At 46.3% G+C, this 18636-nt stretch overlaps 1 protein-coding gene across 7 annotated transcripts in view; it reads right to left on the minus strand.

Annotated features, from left to right (window-relative positions):
- Window positions 1-18636, minus strand: part of METTL6 (methyltransferase 6, tRNA N3-cytidine) — a 102507-nt gene that overhangs the window by 82297 nt on the left and 1574 nt on the right. The gene's annotated exons all lie outside the window — the stretch shown is intronic.

The raw sequence follows: 18636 nt of genomic DNA on the forward strand, positions 1-18636 counted from the left end.
CCCAATAGGCAGGCGTTGCCTCTGAGGAATGAGGAGCTGGTACATATTGTGCAGAAACACTCACTTCCATTTGAAACACAGCCTATTACTATATGCCAAATATATGTATCATTATGCTTTAACTGCCTTCTAGATGTGCCCCAATACCCCTTTCATTCTGTGCTTCTGTAAGCGTATAGTGTCTGAAAGGTATGTTTGTGTAGCAAATGTTAGCCTAGCTCCCCATTAGCAGTGTGTCAACCAGATCAGGCTCTTCTAGGCTTAAAACAGGAGTTAAATATCTCCCAACAATTTCAGAGAATGTTCCACAGAAATCATCAAGTGGAGAGAACTAGTGCATAACTTCAAAAACACAAGTTGGAAATACTAGCAGAAGCTTCCACTTGCACATTCGCTGCTAAGGTATTTACTTCCTTTACAGCCAAGCAAAATATATTTCTGCAGTATCCTCGTAAATTTGATCCTCGGAGGACTATTTGGGAATTTCAGCAGCATATGGTCGACATGCACATTTCAGAGGATGGAATACTCCATGCAATGGTGCATCTTAGCCAGAGATATCAAATCAGCAAGTGTACACAGTACATTGATTGGATGTATGTGTTGGTAGCAACTCTTCTTGGCCTCTGTTTCTCCTCTTTCATTGCAAACAAAGGGTTGGTTTTCCCTGGCGGGGCACAATATGTCATTTTCTGACAAGCTGTGGCACAGTTAGACCACCACGGTGGTGAACAGTGAAGTTATGTTATGTTATGCTATTTTGCATTTATATAGCGCCTTATATACCATTGGTATGGTCTGAAGGCGCTGGTAGGTTGAACGCCCTTGGGAACCGAAGTTCGGGTCAGTAGAGAGAGTAGGGGGAGTCAAAAGGTGCATGTGTGCACCATGTATGTGTGCAGCTGGTGCGGAATTCAAGTAGTAGCTGCTTCTTAGCGGTAGGTGTGGTGGTTGAGATATCAGGAGTATGTGTTCGCTCTGGATGGCTTTATCCAGAACGAGTGTGGCTGCGTTAGGCCTGAGGAGGACGCCTGGCTGGGGGTGTGATACCAGCGATGTTTACTTAGAGTGATGTGGAGTGAGCGGGATATGTAGATATGAGAACAGTTATACCGAATGGTGTCATAGTATCTCTGTGTTCTAGTTGAGTGGTGGCGTAAGGGAGAGAGTAAGCGTGGGGTGTGGTGAGATGTATGTTTTTCAGACGTTTCCTGCATTCCAAAGCATATTATGTATGTCACGCAGTTGCGTGCGGGTTGGTCTTTTATATGCATTTTTGTTCAAGATTGTATTACACATTCATGGCTGCCCCACAGTGCATATTCATGTACTCTGGTTCATTTTGCGTGCTCAACTCTGTCCTTCATTCTCCAGTGCGGTTCACGCATGCTCTCATGTGTTCCATACATATGCACGCCTGTGCTTCTTGCGCATGCGCTTCGGCCTACCCCGCGGTTGTACTCATGTCTGCCTACGCTTTAATTGGTTCTGTATACTAAACTGCTTTGTTAGCAGTCTGTTTGATCTACACACTTATCTGATCTCACTGATATCATACATACTATTCTTTGATTCTACGTAGTCGTCCATTCTGCATACTGTTCCGGTCAGCATACCCGCTTCTGCACTTTCCACGTTCAGTCGTTGTTCATTCTCAACTGTTCTCATGTTCATTCGCTCTCTACACTACTCTGGACTCCACACCTGTCCGTTTCTTCATGCTCATTTGCTCTCCGCACTCATCCGCTCTCCGTACTTATCAGGTTTACGCACTCATGTGCTCTCTGCACCCATCTGCTCTCCAGACCCATCCGTTCTCCACATCTAAATGCAATTGGGTACACTTCTGGGTTCAATTTTCAATGAGAGGTTATTGGGTGCAGGTTCAAATGCAGTTGGGTGCGTTTCTAGATTCAATTTTCAACTAGAGGCTAGGGGTTATTGGGCGCAACTTCTAAATGAAGGCTGGAACAATTCTAGCAGTTCTAGATGCAACATTCAAAGGAGGCTATTGTGCGCAGTTTAAATGCAGTTGGGTGCATTTCTAGATTCAACTTTCAGAGAGAGGTTATTGGGCGCAACTTCAAATGCAATTGGGTACACTTCTAGATTCAACTTACTATTCGAGGCAATTGGGCGCAGCTCTAAATGCGGCAGGGTACTCTTCTAAAAGCAATTGGGTACACTTCTAAAATCAACTTACAAAGACGAGCTATTGGGTGCAGCTTCCTATGGAGTTGGGGACGCTTCTAAAAGCAATTCTACCACCCCTAGTTTGAACTTTCAAAAGAGGCTATTGGGCGCAACTTTAATTGCAGTTGGGTGGACTTCTGGATTCAACTTTCAACGAGAGGCAATTCGGCAAAACTTTTAAATGCAGTAGGGTACACTTCTAAATGCAGTTGGGAACAATTCTTAACACTTCAAGATTCAACTTTCAGTAGGGCTATTGGGCGTAACTTCAAATGCAGTTGGGTACATTTCTAAATTCAACTTTCAAGGAGGAGCTATTGGGTGTTACTTCCAATGCATTTGGGTACACTTCTAAATGCAATTCTAACACTTCGACTTTCAACTTTCAAAAGAGGCTATTGGGCGCAGCTTCTAAATGCAGTAGGGTATACATCTAAAAGCAATTGGGTTCATTTCTAAATTCAACTTTCAAAGGGGGGCTATTGGGTGTAACTTCAAATTCAGTTGGGAACACTTCTAAGTTCAACTTTCAAGGAGATGCTAGTGGGCGCAATTTCAATTGGATACAGTTGGGTACTTTCTAAAGGCAATTGGGAGCAATTCTAACACTTCTAGAATCAACATTCAAAGCGGCTATTGGGCGCAACTTCAAATGCAATTGCGTACACTTCTAAATGCAATTGGGTACACTTCTAAATGGAGTCTGGAACAATTCTACCATTTCTAGATTCAACTTTCAAAAGGAGGCTGATGGGCGCAGCTTCAAATGCCGTTGGGTACACTTCTAAATGCAATTGGGTACGCTTCTAAATGGAGTCTGGAACAATTCTACCACTTCTAGATTCAACTTTCAAAAGGAGGCTGATGGGCGCAGCTTCAAATGCAGTTGGGTACACTTCTAAGTTCAACTTTCGAAGAGATGCTAGTGGGCGCAAGTTCAATGCAGTTGGGTACTTTCTAAAAGCAATTGGGAGCAATTCTAACACTTCTAGAATCAACTTTCAAAAGAGGCTATTGGGCGCAACTTCAATTGAGGCTATTGGGCGCTACTTCAAATGCAGTTGGGTGCACATCTAGATTCGACTTTCAACGAGATGCTATTGGGCGCAACTTCAAATGCAATTGGGTACACTTCTAGATGCAATTGGGTACACTTCTTAACACTTCAATATTCAGCTTACAGAAGGAGGCAATTAGGGATTCTAATTAAGTGTGGCATATGCTAACTGTCATTGTTTGACATTATATTGCAGGCCTTTGAAAGGTAGGTTAGAGTCGCAGGGGCTTTCTGGGGTAGAGTAATTGCTCTATCCCCCACCTAAGCCAACACTTACGGTTTTGTTGGTGTCTGGTGGCTTCCTTGGCGTCCCCTGCGGACACCTGCAGACACTTCCTGGAGCCGCCTCTGTTGGAGCCGCCCTTGGCCTAGGGGCCCTTAGCCGCAGGGGGCTGCCGGGCAGTGGGCTGCCCTGGAAGGATCAGTAATGAAGGGAGGGAGGCGGGACAGCCAATCGGGGGTGGTGGGCGGGCGAGGGGAAACCAGGAAGGGGAGCCTGGGGAGACACGGGGCAGCGCAGGGCCTGGGGGCTGATTCGGAAACAAATACAATCTTCAAAGGGGCCAAGAGGGACCACGGATGCCGAGGCTCACACTCACCTGCTTCCTCGATGTAAAGAGCAATAACTGTAACGTTAGCATACCATTCAATGTCCTTTCTTCCATTTCAATGATCCAGCCTGCGTTTCACTACTGGATTCTTGTATTCCTGCCATAATCCTTTTTTGTATTCATAGTTCTATTAGTGTTGTGGTCCATTACTGGCCACATGCATTTCCGCAGAGTTCATCTTAACTTTTGCCAGTACTGTTCTATAGCTGGCATCATTCCAGACAGCCAATGAACTACTGGGCTTCGCTGAGCACACAACAAAGCCTCAAAGGAGGCAATTAATGGAAGGTCAGTGTGACATTTCTGTTCCTCGCAGAGAAGATACCCCAAGTCTGCACGATCAAGCACTGTCTTTCTAAGCGCTTTATATTTAGCATGCTAAATGGCACTCTAGCAGAGCTGAAGGTGCAGGTTACTCATACGCAGTAGATCTGCAGTTCCAATACTTTTTGGCAAAGCCATCTTCCTCAATGTCATGTTAGCTTATTTTATCTTGCATTTGTAACTGCGTGCTTTGACACACATTTTACTTGATGTATAAGCGACTTACAAATGCACAATAAATAAATACATTTGTATAGCACCTCCTGCCACAAGTTATAGCATCAAAAATGTGAAGGAACCATCGCACTTTGTATCCAAAGACTGTTCTGAGCCATGAGAGGTTCACTAGAGGAGAAAGACTTCTGGAGCTGGCTGTGCTTAGTGACAGCAAATACGTTTGTCTACTTTGAGGGATAGGATGGTGAATGCTTGCAACTGCCCCCTCAAGCAGCAAACTGAGGTGGTTTCAAACCAGGTGTGATGAAACTACCTGGCTGAAGATGGCACTAGAGTCTGTGTGGTCGTTAATGCAAGTTTATTTCAGGTAAAGCTTGTTCCATGAGGACAATTCACCAGTATGTCCTCTACCGCCACAATGGAACACTTAAGAGCACACACACCCTTACATCATACTTTCCTGACCGTTTTGTGTTATAGGTTGCAGAAGCAGTACAACAGGTATGGGTTTTGTCAGAGCAAAAGTCCAGGATACACACACGGGGATGGAGTACATCTACTATTTTTAAAGAGGTGACTCGGTCCACCTTAGGAAAGATGAAGAAAGAGGGGAGCAGGGGGCAGCGTCTTATTTAAGAGGGGGGTCTGTGCAGCTAAATCTCCAAGTAGAGTGAAACGTTGGGCAGCATTTGATTCTGCACTTAGTAGATATAATTGGCTATCTGAAGAGTGCTATCTGCCCTAGCTTACCTAACTACCCCAGCCATGACCTACACCCTGACTAAAATTGTCACTGTCATAGTGCTGATTTCTGTCTCAACCTTTGCTCCACTACTACTAAATCGCCATTACAAAATGGCTACCAGAATCGCCAAGGCACTCACCTGACTCAACTCATCCTTAGCATCAGACAATACCAATAGTACCCGTCTTGCCCCCAATTCCACAACAATAATTAAGCCACTACCACCTTCCAACCTAATTAAACCTACCTACGTCCTGCCTTCACGCCTCCCCAATCAGAAGCAAACATATGGTCCCAGTGACAATATGCACCTAACATCTGAGCATATGACACCTACTGAATTGATTCGGCGCTTCACCAGCAGGCCCAAGCCTAACCAACCCTGTGCCACTAGCTGGAGAAACCATAGACTAGGCTCTAGACTTATTAACACTGTACCTGCCATGACAAATACCCGGAACCCATCCAATCCACGTGCCATCAACCCAATCCACTGCAAATCTAAAATGACCCAGCAACGTAACCGCACCTGCCCCAACCTCACAAATCGAACTAAGAACATAATCCAGGATAATCAGAAAATCAAGGGAGCCCTTATAAACGCCAGATCCCTAGTAGCCCATGCCACAGAGATAGCTGGCATCATCACAGCCAACCAGTCAGATTTCCTACAGAAACATGGCTCCACAAGGCAGCCGGTCCCGCCCTCTCCTTAGCTGTCCCATCTAGCTTTAGCATCATAAGACGAGACAGAGTAACCTCCAAAGGGGGTGGGGTAGCATTCATCGTTAAATCTAATCTGACTTTAAGAGAAACGGAACTCATGCCATTTCCCTCTGCAGAACTACTCTCAGCTAAGCTGAGCCTATCGGCCACACGCACCATCACTGAGCACCTGATATACAGACCTCATGGCCATTGGGGTCATTCGAAGAGAACACAGCAACCTTACTGAACACTAAATCCAAACCTAGCACACAAACTATTATACTTGGTGACTATAATGTAGGTCTGAATGATCCAAATGACCCGAACGCCACTATAGTAGCAAATACTATCACAGAGGTAGGTCTCACTCTCAGGATCAATGGACCTACCCACATAAAGGATCGGGCTCTGGACTGGTTCGCAGACATCAATTGTAATTACTGCATATCCACCACCAAACCTTGCTAGTGGACAGATCACTATCTGATCACGTTCACCATTCAAGACAGCCCACAAACTAACTCAGCTAAACCTATTGCCCCACCTGCCTTAACTAGATGTAAAACGAATATTACAGTAGCCAACCTCCTACCTCTGATCCACCCTATAACCAACACCAGACACCTGCCTCCTGACCAAACAGATCTTGTCGAACTTTTCAACAACAATCAACTCAGCCATTGACACAACTGCACCCCTGAAACTTATCAAAGAAAAACCTCTCGCTCACCTGAACTTGTGGTACAACCCAAGCTTGAAAGCCCTTCACAATAAGAAAAGACATGCCGAAACCAACTGGAGGAAAAAAAACCCTGAGCAAAATAAAAACCTTCTCACCTCCCTGATGGAGAAATACAAAAAAAGACATCATCAACACCAAAAAAGAAACTTTCAATGATAGAATAAAAGCAAGTTCAAGTACCAGGGAAATCTTCTCTATACTAAGAGAATTAGAATCCCCAGTCCCCCCCCCATTGACTCGTGCATAAGAAACAAAATTTGGTGCACTGACATCCAAAATGCCCTCTGTAACAAAATATCCATGCTCCAAGATAAGATTACAGCCAAAAAAAATCTAGCCTACACAGTATTGCACTAAAAACTCAAGACGCTATCTTGCAAGAAGTAACCAACAACCAAATTAAACCCTGTTGCCAATTCAAATCGGTCTCTCACTAGTGAGGTCGTAAATATCATCTCCTCCCTTAAACCATCCCGTTGCCTGGGAGATACATGCCCAGCTCCAATCATCAACGAAGCAGCAAAAGACCTGGCTCCCTTCATCACCACCCTCATCAACTCCTCCTTCAAATCCTGCTCAGTCCCTACCAACCTTAACGATGCCTGGGTAGTACCACCATTTTAAAAAAACAAATTGGACCCCAGTGTCCCTACCAACTACAGACCAATTAATAACAGTACCATTTCTCCTTAAAATTCTTGACAGAGCTGCCTACCTCCAGGTCCAATAATACCTGGAAGTAAACAACCTACTAGGCACCCGCCAATCAGGCTTTAGGCCAAGGCATGGGACTAAGATGGCCATACTCGACCAAAAACCAACTGGACGATCGCAAAGACAAAGGAGAAGCATCCATTCTCCTCCTCTTGGACTTATCCGCTGCATTTGATATGGTTGACCACAAAGTCCTGTGCAACCACCTAAAATCAGCCACCCACTTCTCTAAGGATGCTACCACCTGGATAACATCATTTCTAGACAATAGATCTATTAGAGTATTTTCACACTCATCTTCAGCAGACCCAGTACCAATCACCTGCGGAGTACCACAGGGATCATGTGTCTCCCCCACTTTGCACAATACATTTACAAAGCCCTTATTCGATATACTTGACAATCTGGGTGTCTCATACACAAATTACGCTGACGACACTCAGATTCTCATCGCCATCCAAGGAGACTATTATAAAGATGTAGATTTGATCAACAAAATCTACTTAATCATACAGACCTGGATGGCCACCCATGAATTATGTCTTAATGACGAAAAAACTGAGCTCTTAATTGTGCGCTCCACCAACAAACTGAATAAACTCACCCCTCGGTATGAATCCATTACCATTGACGGAATCAAGATTAAAGTAGCCAACGAAGTAAAAGCTTTAGGTTTTTACCTGGACTCAGCGCTTAATCTCAACAGGCAAGTAAACGCCACGGCTTCTGCCACCAGCTACACCTGCAAATTGATCCACGCATGCGAACCATTCCTGACTAATGAAAGTTGTACTACAATAGCACGTGCATTAATACTATCGAAGTTGGATTACTGCAACACACTATCTGGGCACCAGTAAACATAACATTAAACTCCAGACACTTCAAAATAATGTCTTACCAACAAGGCCCCAGCATATTTGACCGACAGATTCATCAAACACACATCTGAAAGCCCGATCAGAAAGGCACAATCTAACAGCATCAGAATTCCCAATTTCAAACTCACCAAAACAGGAGGCACCAGCTTTCCAGTGAGGGCAGCCCAACTTTGGAACTCCATCCTGGGTATATTAAGGGCATTACCCTCCTCCCACCTATTCAGGACCAACGCCAAAAGATGGCTACACTCTGCTGACAAGTGATTACCTCCTTCTACCCTCCCACTGCCCTATTCCCCCACTCATGACTGCATAACATACGACATGCTTGTATAATACTGTATATTCTTGTATATTTTCTCTGCTGCTACTACAAACCTTTATAAGTATGTAAAATTCCTGTATCTATGTATCTAATTGTTATTGTCTGTAACCTAAAATTCCTGTATCTATGTATCTAATTGTTATTATTGTCTGTAACCTAAAATTCCTGTATCTATGTATCTAATTGTTATTATTGTCTGTAACCAAGTAACCTTTATAGCGCACAGTTGCCTCAGGGCCCGGTGCGCTTTATAAATAAATAAACAATACAATTCTATTTGAAGACCAGAGGCTTCAGATTATGCTTGCTTCCTTTACTCCAAACTCGAGCAGCATTATAACAGTCACAATATTTTTTTTTTTAAATCACATAATGAAAACTACATTTCCTCAAGAAATAGTCTTTTTTGTAGTCCATTTTCTGATATGTTAACTTGAAACATGTGATCTCCTTAACCAATGCTTTCACGCTAAACCATGAACTTCCCTCATTTCACTTGTCCTTCCTCTTTCTTTGCTGCTCGGGCCGCAGTTAAGTACTCAATTATTTAATTATACTGGATGTTTTATTAGATGGTTGGTGTTAGAAGTGCCCGCATGCAGTTAGTCAACAGGGCTTAAGACGGAGCGACTGTGTAGCCCCGGGGGACTTTTATTTATTATCCAAAAATGTATAAAGCGCAACTATGGCCCGAAAGCATCGGGCGTGACGGGCCCAGTAGAGGGTCCGGCACCGAGATTTACTTTGGACATAGCAAGAGGGCGCTCTCTCACGGAAGACCCAACGGGATACTAATTCCGGCACCGCAGCAACGTAATTTCGCGAGAGGAGCACATCAGGAAACAATAGATCGAGCGGCCAATTATTTTATATTTTGTAAGCCCAGTGGCTCCTCAGGGATCGAATGTATGACCGGAGGCCCTGCATTTCAGAGCGAGGTCACGGCCAGCCATTCAGAGTCCACAACGAAGGAAAAGAGTTTGATTTGATTGTAAGCCGCGCCATCTAGTGGCATTTATATATGAATAAATCCTTACAAGAAAACAAATTACCTGCATTGAGAACAGGGTGGCAGGTAGTAAAACAGTGTGTGCACTGCACAACAGATGGCACATACCCAAGTCAACCTGCAATACAGTGAGACACCCCAGGCCCAGATTAAGTTGCACATTGACGGGGAAAGAGAGTCAAAATGCACCACTCAAGCGATGAACACGAAGAGCCTCATACCAGCAGAAGGTGGGCAGGACCCAGCAATGGACGGGCAGTACAAAGAGTATAGAGCACAGGCCTGGGATCATTAAACCAAGGCAGGAGTTTGGTGGAGGATTTGATCCAATTCTCCTAAGGGATGCAAGCCCTGAGAGATATCACAAGAGGCTAGGGGGAGGAAAGAAAGCCCTGCAGCAGCCAAACCCCCTACTCCCCGGCACACCACGCAGAAAAAGAAGAAGTGGTAGGAAAAGAATGATGTGGGGAAGGAGAGGCAGAAGCTACACGGATGAGGAGTCAACCTCTGAGGAACTGGACGAGGAAGAGTGGGACGAAACGTCTGAAAAGAGCTCTGAGGAGCGAGAGGTATCATCCCCAAGCCCTTCTAGAAAACATAAGGCTGCCAAGAAAAGGAAAAGGCAAAGGGAGGAGGAAGAGATGGGTGAGGTTTTCGACTCGGATTCTCTCATCCATCCCAGGTCGGCGGAGTGGGAGCCCCCCGCCAAGATTGCAAATTATATTAAGAAGAGGATACGAAATCCTCTGTCAAAAGAGGCCAGGAGCAAAGTCCTGACGGGATGCTCAGGCCACACGGGGCGGCAGAAATCAACGAAAAAATATTATCTTTCATGGGAAGAAACAGCAGAGACATAAAGAAGGGCATAGCTAGATCATGGTGATGATGCCAATTTAAAGTCTTAGACCTTCTAGGCCCACTAGCAAAGATCAGGCAGATGGTGGAAGAGGCAAAACACCCGAAGCAAAATGTAGACCCAGAGATCCTAGCGGGATGAGCGCAGAAGGCAATATGCCTACTCAGCAACATCAACAGCGCCCTGATGACAGAAAGACAGAGGTATATCGTGGTCAAGATAGATCCCAAAATGAGTGAGCTGGCCACCTCAGAGTCCGCCTCTGAGAGTAAAGGCAAACTGTTCAGAGATGCCGTCATTAAAAGAGGTGGCGAAGTTCGGCAATACATATGCCACAATCGACAAAGCTGAGGCCTCATTGAAAAGAGTGTTTGGGTAGAAGGTTTTTAAAAGGGCTGGCAGAGGAAGGGGTCGCTCAGCCAGCCGATGTTCCTCATACAGGCCCAGTTACAATAACAGGAATAACTGTAGGGACCACGAGGAGCGCAAGCCCAATCCCTTCCTTCAGTCGAGGGGAAGGGGTAGAGGCAGAGCCTGGAGAGGCAACAACAGAGGACAGCAAACAAACAGAGGCGAGAACAAGCGGAAAAGTGCCAAATCTGCCAGCCAGGTCAGGGACCCCAGAAGTAGGGGGAGAGGGGTATTGGGTGGGGGGACTGCAATATTCTTAGAAGAGTGGAAACAATTATCAGGCGATACATGGGTTAAACACACTGTACAGGGCCTTCTAGTTGGAATTCTATCAGGAGCCAGTACAGATTACCTGAACCCTATAATGTTCAACAAAGACGAGGATAGGTTAGACAAAGAGATATTAGATCTAGCGAGAAAGATGGCCATCAAACAGGTGGCCGAATCCTCAATCGGGTTTATAAGCAATACATTCTTGGAAAAGGGCAAAAGGAAACAGAAAAGTGATCATATACAGACATTTCAAGAGGGAGGGAATCAATCTTTTAAGAGACGTATTTCGCACTTTGAAACACTTGTGAATGGGCGTGCTATAAATAAAATATATCATATCACGCATTACAATCAGGAGAACGGCTAGTGAGGACAGACCTCAAAGATGCCTACTTAATGCTCTCAATCGCAGGGGAACATCGGAAGTTCCTTCAATTCGGGTGGGGAGGTCAGAAGAGGGAACATGCCTCCTATATGAGTTGCATTTTCCGATCTGCACATCCACATCAAAAGCAAAATCCTCACACTGTACACAGTTGGGTTCTCAATATTCACTTGCATAAAAGAATAAAACTGAAAACAAATAACCTGTTCAAAGACGATTGTGTGTGTATATATTTATTTAATAACATGCAAACCAAGAAGATGCTTGCTTGTGTCAAAGAATGAAAAAAAAATATATATATATGAATTCACTGCAAACTCCTTTTGGGTGTCTCTGAGTATTTAAAGTAGTGGGAGAGTCTGCAATGCGGTCCTTGACCGTTTTGTCACTCTGGTACCATTTCTAAATTGTAAAATATTGCTAGAAGTCTATTAGAGGAACATTTGGAGTATGCTAATCTGCAGCAATGCCAGATCGAAGTGCTCCGAGAGGTACACATGAAACAAATGCCTTCTTCAAGAAACAAGGGCCAAATAGGTAAAATAGAATTATGAACTAGGCATTTTTTTAATTCTACTCTCTATTAAACTATTAACCAGATAGGCAACCACAAAGCAGTTGTAATGTGTTCCTTTTGTCCAAATTCAAAGGCTAGGTGAGCTACTGCATTTTAAATAACCTGTGGCTTTTGCAACAAATAACTTGTAGAATAAAGTGAATCGAGTTACGGAAATCTAAATGCCTAGAAATGAAAGTGTTTAGGCGTTGAACTTGGTAGAGAAAAGTAAAAAAAATAAAATCGGGAGATTGTAAGTGAAAGAAGACCACGCAGGTTCACATGACCAATCTGTTAGTGAAGAAAGAGTGGAATCAAGACTCCAAGATTACAGCCTAGAGTGACGGGGAAGTACACACTACTAATGAAATGGCCCAAAGATTGAAAAAAGAAGGATGATCAAAGGGAGTTGGGCTTCCTATTACTGTAGACTAACAACTTGGTCTTGAGCAGATTGAAATTCAATCGGTTTTGGTTCATCCACAGGACCACTATCTCCATGCAGCATTACTGATCTGGACAAGTCCCTTATCGTCCCCCAAACGAAGGACAAACTGTGCATCAAGAGCATACATGTACGAGGTAATGCCGTGAACATGAATCAAATTGGCCGTCGGGCTCAAATAAAGTTTAAACAGAACCAGGCTCAAAGACAATCCCTTGGTAAGCCTGCAAGGAGCCCTGGGCAGAGGGCATTCATGCGGTCTGTAAGCATGCAAACAAAAAAATAAATAAGAATGCAGCTGCTGATAAATCAAAAAGGATCAGAACTCTAACGCCTTACACCACCACCATTCTGAGGTCATCTATAGCCTAGACTACCATCTCTATACTTCGCCTTTGGAGAAGGACAGCTTAGTAATCTAAACTGGAAGCATTATCCACTAAAAACGGCAATTGTGTAGTAATGATAGAGCAAAAAGGTACCACAGGCGCTTCGCGCAAAGCCTCTCTGGGGAAAAAAAAAAAACAAAAAAACAAAAACATTGTTTCCAAGTTGAATACACGCTATACAAAAATACAGCTGCAAATAGTAGTTTCCATTTATTATGTCATTGATATACACAGACCAAGAGATAGTTAACTATACCACATATTTAACTATGAGTCTTGTAAAATTATCATGAACAATTAGTCACCAACAACTAGTGCATGGGATAGCACAACTCACCCCGGGTTCCAGTACCTACAAAAGCACCAGTGAAAACGTCACATACACGACACCAGATGAGATCTATTAAGGTTTACCCACTATGCACGGTATATTGACCGTTTTTAGGCACCAGCCAGTATGTAAGATATCACATTTAGACCTGATAATTAATGGAAACTAGTATGTTCATTGGACAACTTAGGAATCCGATTTACCATAAAGCAATATGTCTGTTTATCTTCCCTCTTGAATCCTGTCATTTTGGTACGTATTAATCAACTTCATTGTACTTAATTGCAATGGCACTCAAATTAAGCAATCTGTATACAACAATTAATGTTGCTCAAGCATGAATATATTCACGTAAATTACCATAATTGATGTGTATGCAGCCTTGAAAAAGACTGTCGAAACACGTGTTGGTTGTCTCAATACAATAAGTGAATAAATGCACAATTTGAGAACAATAAGAATCTGGAAAACTTACTTTGCAACTGTACTTTTGTATATAACGTGTATTCAACTTTAACACAATTTTGATTTTCCCAGACAGGTTTAGCAAGAAGTGGCAGTGGTACCTTTATGCTCTATATATATTCTATGGTCCCAGGGTTTTCCACAGACCACCAGCTACACGGCTGGCTCGCCTTTTAAAAATGTCTGTCTCAGCACTGCTGGACACGGAATACCCTGTTCTCCATTTAAAACAGTTTAGTAACGCTCTGATTACTTACCGGTAATCTTCATTACTCCTAGTCCTACTCTTCGTCGTCACAGTACTTACTTCATGAGGCCCCTGCCTCCGACACAGGACCTTCTTCTATTTCTTTAAATTCCTATAACTCCTCCCCCACATCCACGTCACTCAGTTTCATATTACCAAGCCGGAGCATGGGACCTTCCCCGCAGGGAGGGTGAGGAGGGTCGTCAGTACTGTGACGAGGAAGAGTAGGACTAGGAGTAATGAAGATTACCCGTAAGCATTACCTCCACGTCCACTCTTCCTCGTCCCAGTACTTACTTCATGAGGTATACCAAAGCAGCAACAGGGAAAAGGTCCCAATGAGACACAGAGCTAAAGACAGTGCAGCAAACACACCCACAATAACTCTCAATTCATATCCCCACAGATAAAACTCCAACCACGAAGGAACCAACCCCCCAGCCCCTTCCCCCCCCCCCCCCCGAGTGGGAGAAACTCAACCCATAGCGGATGATGAAAATCCCTAGACCAGCCAAGGCGGCAGCCATACAAATCTCTTGCAGAGAAAACCCTCCTTGCATCGGCCCAGGAAGCCGCCAAACCCCTGGCGGACCGGCCCTGATCGTGCGCAGGCACAGGCAAGCCAAAAGCCACATAGGCCCTGGAGATCACAAACCGGAACCATCGGAAAATGGAAACCACAGATGTGTTATGCCCAGCCCCAGCCGGACCACAAGCAATCAGAAGACTATCAGATTGGTGAAAATAATCAAACCTAGCCAAATACTCCAACACGTCCCGCCGAACATAATGTTAAGCCAAGCCACCTCCTCATGCATTCTCGGATCATGAAAGAAGTCAGGGAGAACCAGATCCTGAGAGGTGTGAAAATGGAGATACAACTTAAGGGAGGAACTTCGGACCACACCTCAGCAGCACCAAGTCTGGCAGCACCCTCAGGAAAGGAGGATGACATAAGAGAGCCCCAATCTCCCCAATCCTACGGGCAGAAGGGAGGGCAATAAGAAAAGAAGATTTCGGTGCAAGAGGTTTGATATCAATCTCGGAAAAGGGCTCCAAAGGAGGCCCTTGAAGGAACCTTAATACAAGAGGGAGATCCCAAGGGGGAAGCCCTTTATCAGCACAAGGACGGGAAGAAGAAAAAGCCTGGAGCAACTTACCCACCAACACCTCCCCATCCAAGTGACAATCAGAGTCCCCCAAAATCAATTTCATGGAGGCCCACTGAGAGTGAAGCCTGGGAAAAAAAAACTGCCAGGCCCCTGTCAAAAGCCCTTCTGGAGGAATCAAAGGATAGCAGAGACCAGAACACAGGGGAGGGATCCCAGACCGCCCATACCAGTCTCGGAAATGGCCCCAATGCCTGCCGAACACCTTCAGAGGGGAGGGTCTAAGAGCATCCATTATGGACTCAACTACAGGATCTGAGAGCCCTGAGATATCAACCTAGACCGAGCAATAGCCACACTGCCCATTGCATCCAGTGGAATTCCAACCGCAGATCCCCTTGAAGGGGACACGGCCACCTCAGAACCAGCCACGGTTCCTAGGACCGAAGCTCCAACAGAGAGGGGAGCCAACTCCGGCGGGACCAGAACTGAGCTAACAACAACACAGTCACCCTGGACACTCTGATGCGCCAAACCCCCCGGGGCAGAAGGGGAATAGGTGGAAAGGCATAAAGGAAAACCCCAAGGCCACTGTACAGAGCGGGCATCCATCCCCCAATCCCCCCGGCCTGAAACGAGAGCAGAAGAGGGGAACTTCTGCTGAGGCCGGGGATGCAAACAGGTCTAGAACCGGGGACCCTAATCTGACACAGGTCACCGCAAAGACCTGGGCCAACAGGACCAGTTCTGCCGAGGAGTGAAAACCGGCGTCTGAGAAGATCTGCTTGAACATTGTCCACCCTTCCGATACGTGAGGCCACCAGAGACACCAGATGAGATGTCTCCCAGGTGGCTATCAGTGCTGCCAGAGCATTCAAGGAGCGGCCGGAACCCCTTTTGCAGTTGACATATGTCAAGGCCGTCGTATTGTCTGATCGGATCAAAACTGCCGACCGTCCAGCAACTCCTTGTAGTACACCAGAGCTTGGACAATGGCACAACTCTTGCCAATTGGATGATCGCCGGCTCTCCCCAGATACCACAACCCTTGAGCTGAGAGGACCCCCAATGTAGACGCTTTCTGTCGGCGTTGGTAGTAAGAGAGGCCACAGGAGAATGGACCATGCACACCTCAGCATGTAGACCTGAAACCCCCCGCCACCACAGCAGGGAGACTCACAGCGCTGGGGACAACTACGAAAGCCGAGACGTCGGAAGCCAGTGGAAGAGAGTATAAGACACCAGGGGACGTAACCGAAGACGGGCTCAAGGAACCGGAAAACACGCAAGACGCAACGTGCCCCGTAACTTCAGCAACAGGCGAGCCGAGACACACTGCCTTCTAAGAACCCAGCAAGCGCCCCCCCTGCACAACATCCAGAGTACGCTCTCCCCAGACGTCCGGACAAGCAGTGTAGGGTCTCTAGACCCATAAGCAGTTGACATATCGTAGAAGGCATAGGGAGCAGGAATGCCCGCAAGTAGAAAACTTGACCCTGAACAGGGAGAGGAATGGGCAAGATGGTAACCCACAACAATCGCTCGGAGAGAACTGATCCCATGGCCAACTACTTGGACCGTGAACTGGGTACCAAAGTCCTAACCATGCAAACCTGGACAGGAGGAGACAGGAACTGCAACTGATACCCCCCTCCGGAAGGAGCCCATTACCCAGGAAGCCGAATCCCACCGGTCCCATACACCTCAGAGAAGATAGAGACGAGGAGCCAGGGAAAACCGCCAGTCACTGCACTTGCACCAGAGGAAAATCACAGGACGTTGAAGCATGCCTGCGCCACAATATAACAGCATGCTTGTCAGCCCACAAAAAGATCCCACTTATCAAAAGGAAGATACAGGACAGCCCAGAAGTCCAGCAGACCATGCCCCCCCCCCCCAGCCGACAGAGGAGCCACCAGGCTGGCGTCAAAAGGGCAGAGTACTGTCATAAAGTGGGGCAAAGCAATCCATCCCGGATAGCAGACATGAAAGGCAACCCCCCACCTGGGGTATTCCTACACTGGAAAAACCCACTGAAGTGACATCCCCCTCCACCGACACCAGGGGCTCTGAGAACCCCTCTAAGCACAGACATGTGCCACCATGTGCCATATCACTTCCCACAAGTCTGAGAGGAGGCGTGAAAGCAACACGTCGGCACCGGAGGACCTAGGCCCTAAAAGAAGAGACACTGGAAACCCTCTGAATAGCCATTACTTCCATGATGCATTTTCTATAATTCCATGCCGGACAAGGGAAAAGAAAATCCTCTCCTTTGACCTTCCCTCGTGCAGTTCAGAGGAAGAGGACAGCACAAGGAGTCTGCGTCCATAGCTAGCACAGACCCAAACACACCACTAACGCGCCACATTGCCGAGAGGTGGCTTGAGCCCTGTATCCAGTAGCTGGTAGCCCCAAGCTCTAAATCGTTCCAATGCGTTGGTCTAGGAAGGATGAAGGGCCGAGTTAGCACCGCAGAGACTCGAACCCGAAGTGTAGACTATGCCAGGCCAGTACCCTTCCGGCCGCTTGCAGACACGTCCAAATCTGCGCCGTTTTCACAGGCTGGACGCAAAGAATGCAGCCAACATCCGGTGCATCCTGGGCTGCGTGTGTCTGAGGAGCGGGTGGTATGTGACATTCCTGTGACAGAACAGAGCCCCTGCACTTTCAAAGACTCTCTGCCACTGTCACCCCACGACAAGAAGCAGAGAGGACTCACAACAAAAAGGGAAGGCTAGGCCATACTGCCAAGTGCTTGCCATTATTTCCAATAAAGATGTGTACACAGAGCACGAGGAAACAGCATGTTGAGGAGTCAAGATGGCCATACCAGCAGGAGAGGGGAAAAATATCAAGCACAGTCCTCCCCTCTCCTTACCTTCCACCAGAGAATGCAGCTAACTTCTGGTGCATCCTGGGCTGTGTGTGTCTGAGGAGCGGGTGGTATGGGACATGCCTGGACAGAACATAGCCCTCGCACTTTCAAAGACTCTCTGCCACTGTCACCCCACGACAAGAAGCAGAGAGGCCACACAACAAAAGGGAAGGCTAGCCCATACTGCCAAGTGCTTGCCCTCTTTTCCAATAATGATGTGTACACAGAGCACGAGAAAAAGGCCTGTCGAATCAAGATGGCCAAAACAGGAGGAGAGGGGAAAAAACATTAAGCCCAGTCCTCCCCTCTCCTTACCTTCCCCGGGCCATGCAGGACCCGGGACACAATGCTCATGCTGCGGTCGGAGCCCAGCAAAGAACCGAGCGAGCAATCCCGCTCAACTGTGACCCCCAGCCCTGCAGGTGGCCCAGGAGCAGCGCCGCACCTGAGGGAGCCGAAGGCCCCGCCACACAGCCCGCCCCAGGGGGCCAGCAATTGGTGCTCCCCAGTGCCCCGCACCGGGAAGAAAAAGTCCAACCTGCCGGAGGCAGGAAAAATTAAACTGAGTGACATGGATGTGGGGGAGTAGTTATAGGAATTTAAAGAAATAGAAGAAGGTCCTGTGTCGGAGGCAGGGGCCTCATGAAGTAAGTACTGGGACGAGGAAGAGTGGACGTGGAGGTAATGATAGCATGCATACGTTTGCTGAAATAGAGGAGTTGAGATATGGGGCGGAACATTTTGGTCAAGCGAAGCTTTCTGAAGAAGGGCACTACCACTGCAGTTTTCAAAGTAAAGGTCTAAC

The sequence above is a fragment of the Ambystoma mexicanum genome, chromosome 2q (genome assembly GCF_040938575.1).
Source record: "Ambystoma mexicanum isolate Mex_15411 chromosome 2q, UKY_AmexF1_1, whole genome shotgun sequence".
NCBI classification, from domain to species: domain Eukaryota; kingdom Metazoa; phylum Chordata; class Amphibia; order Caudata; family Ambystomatidae; genus Ambystoma; species Ambystoma mexicanum.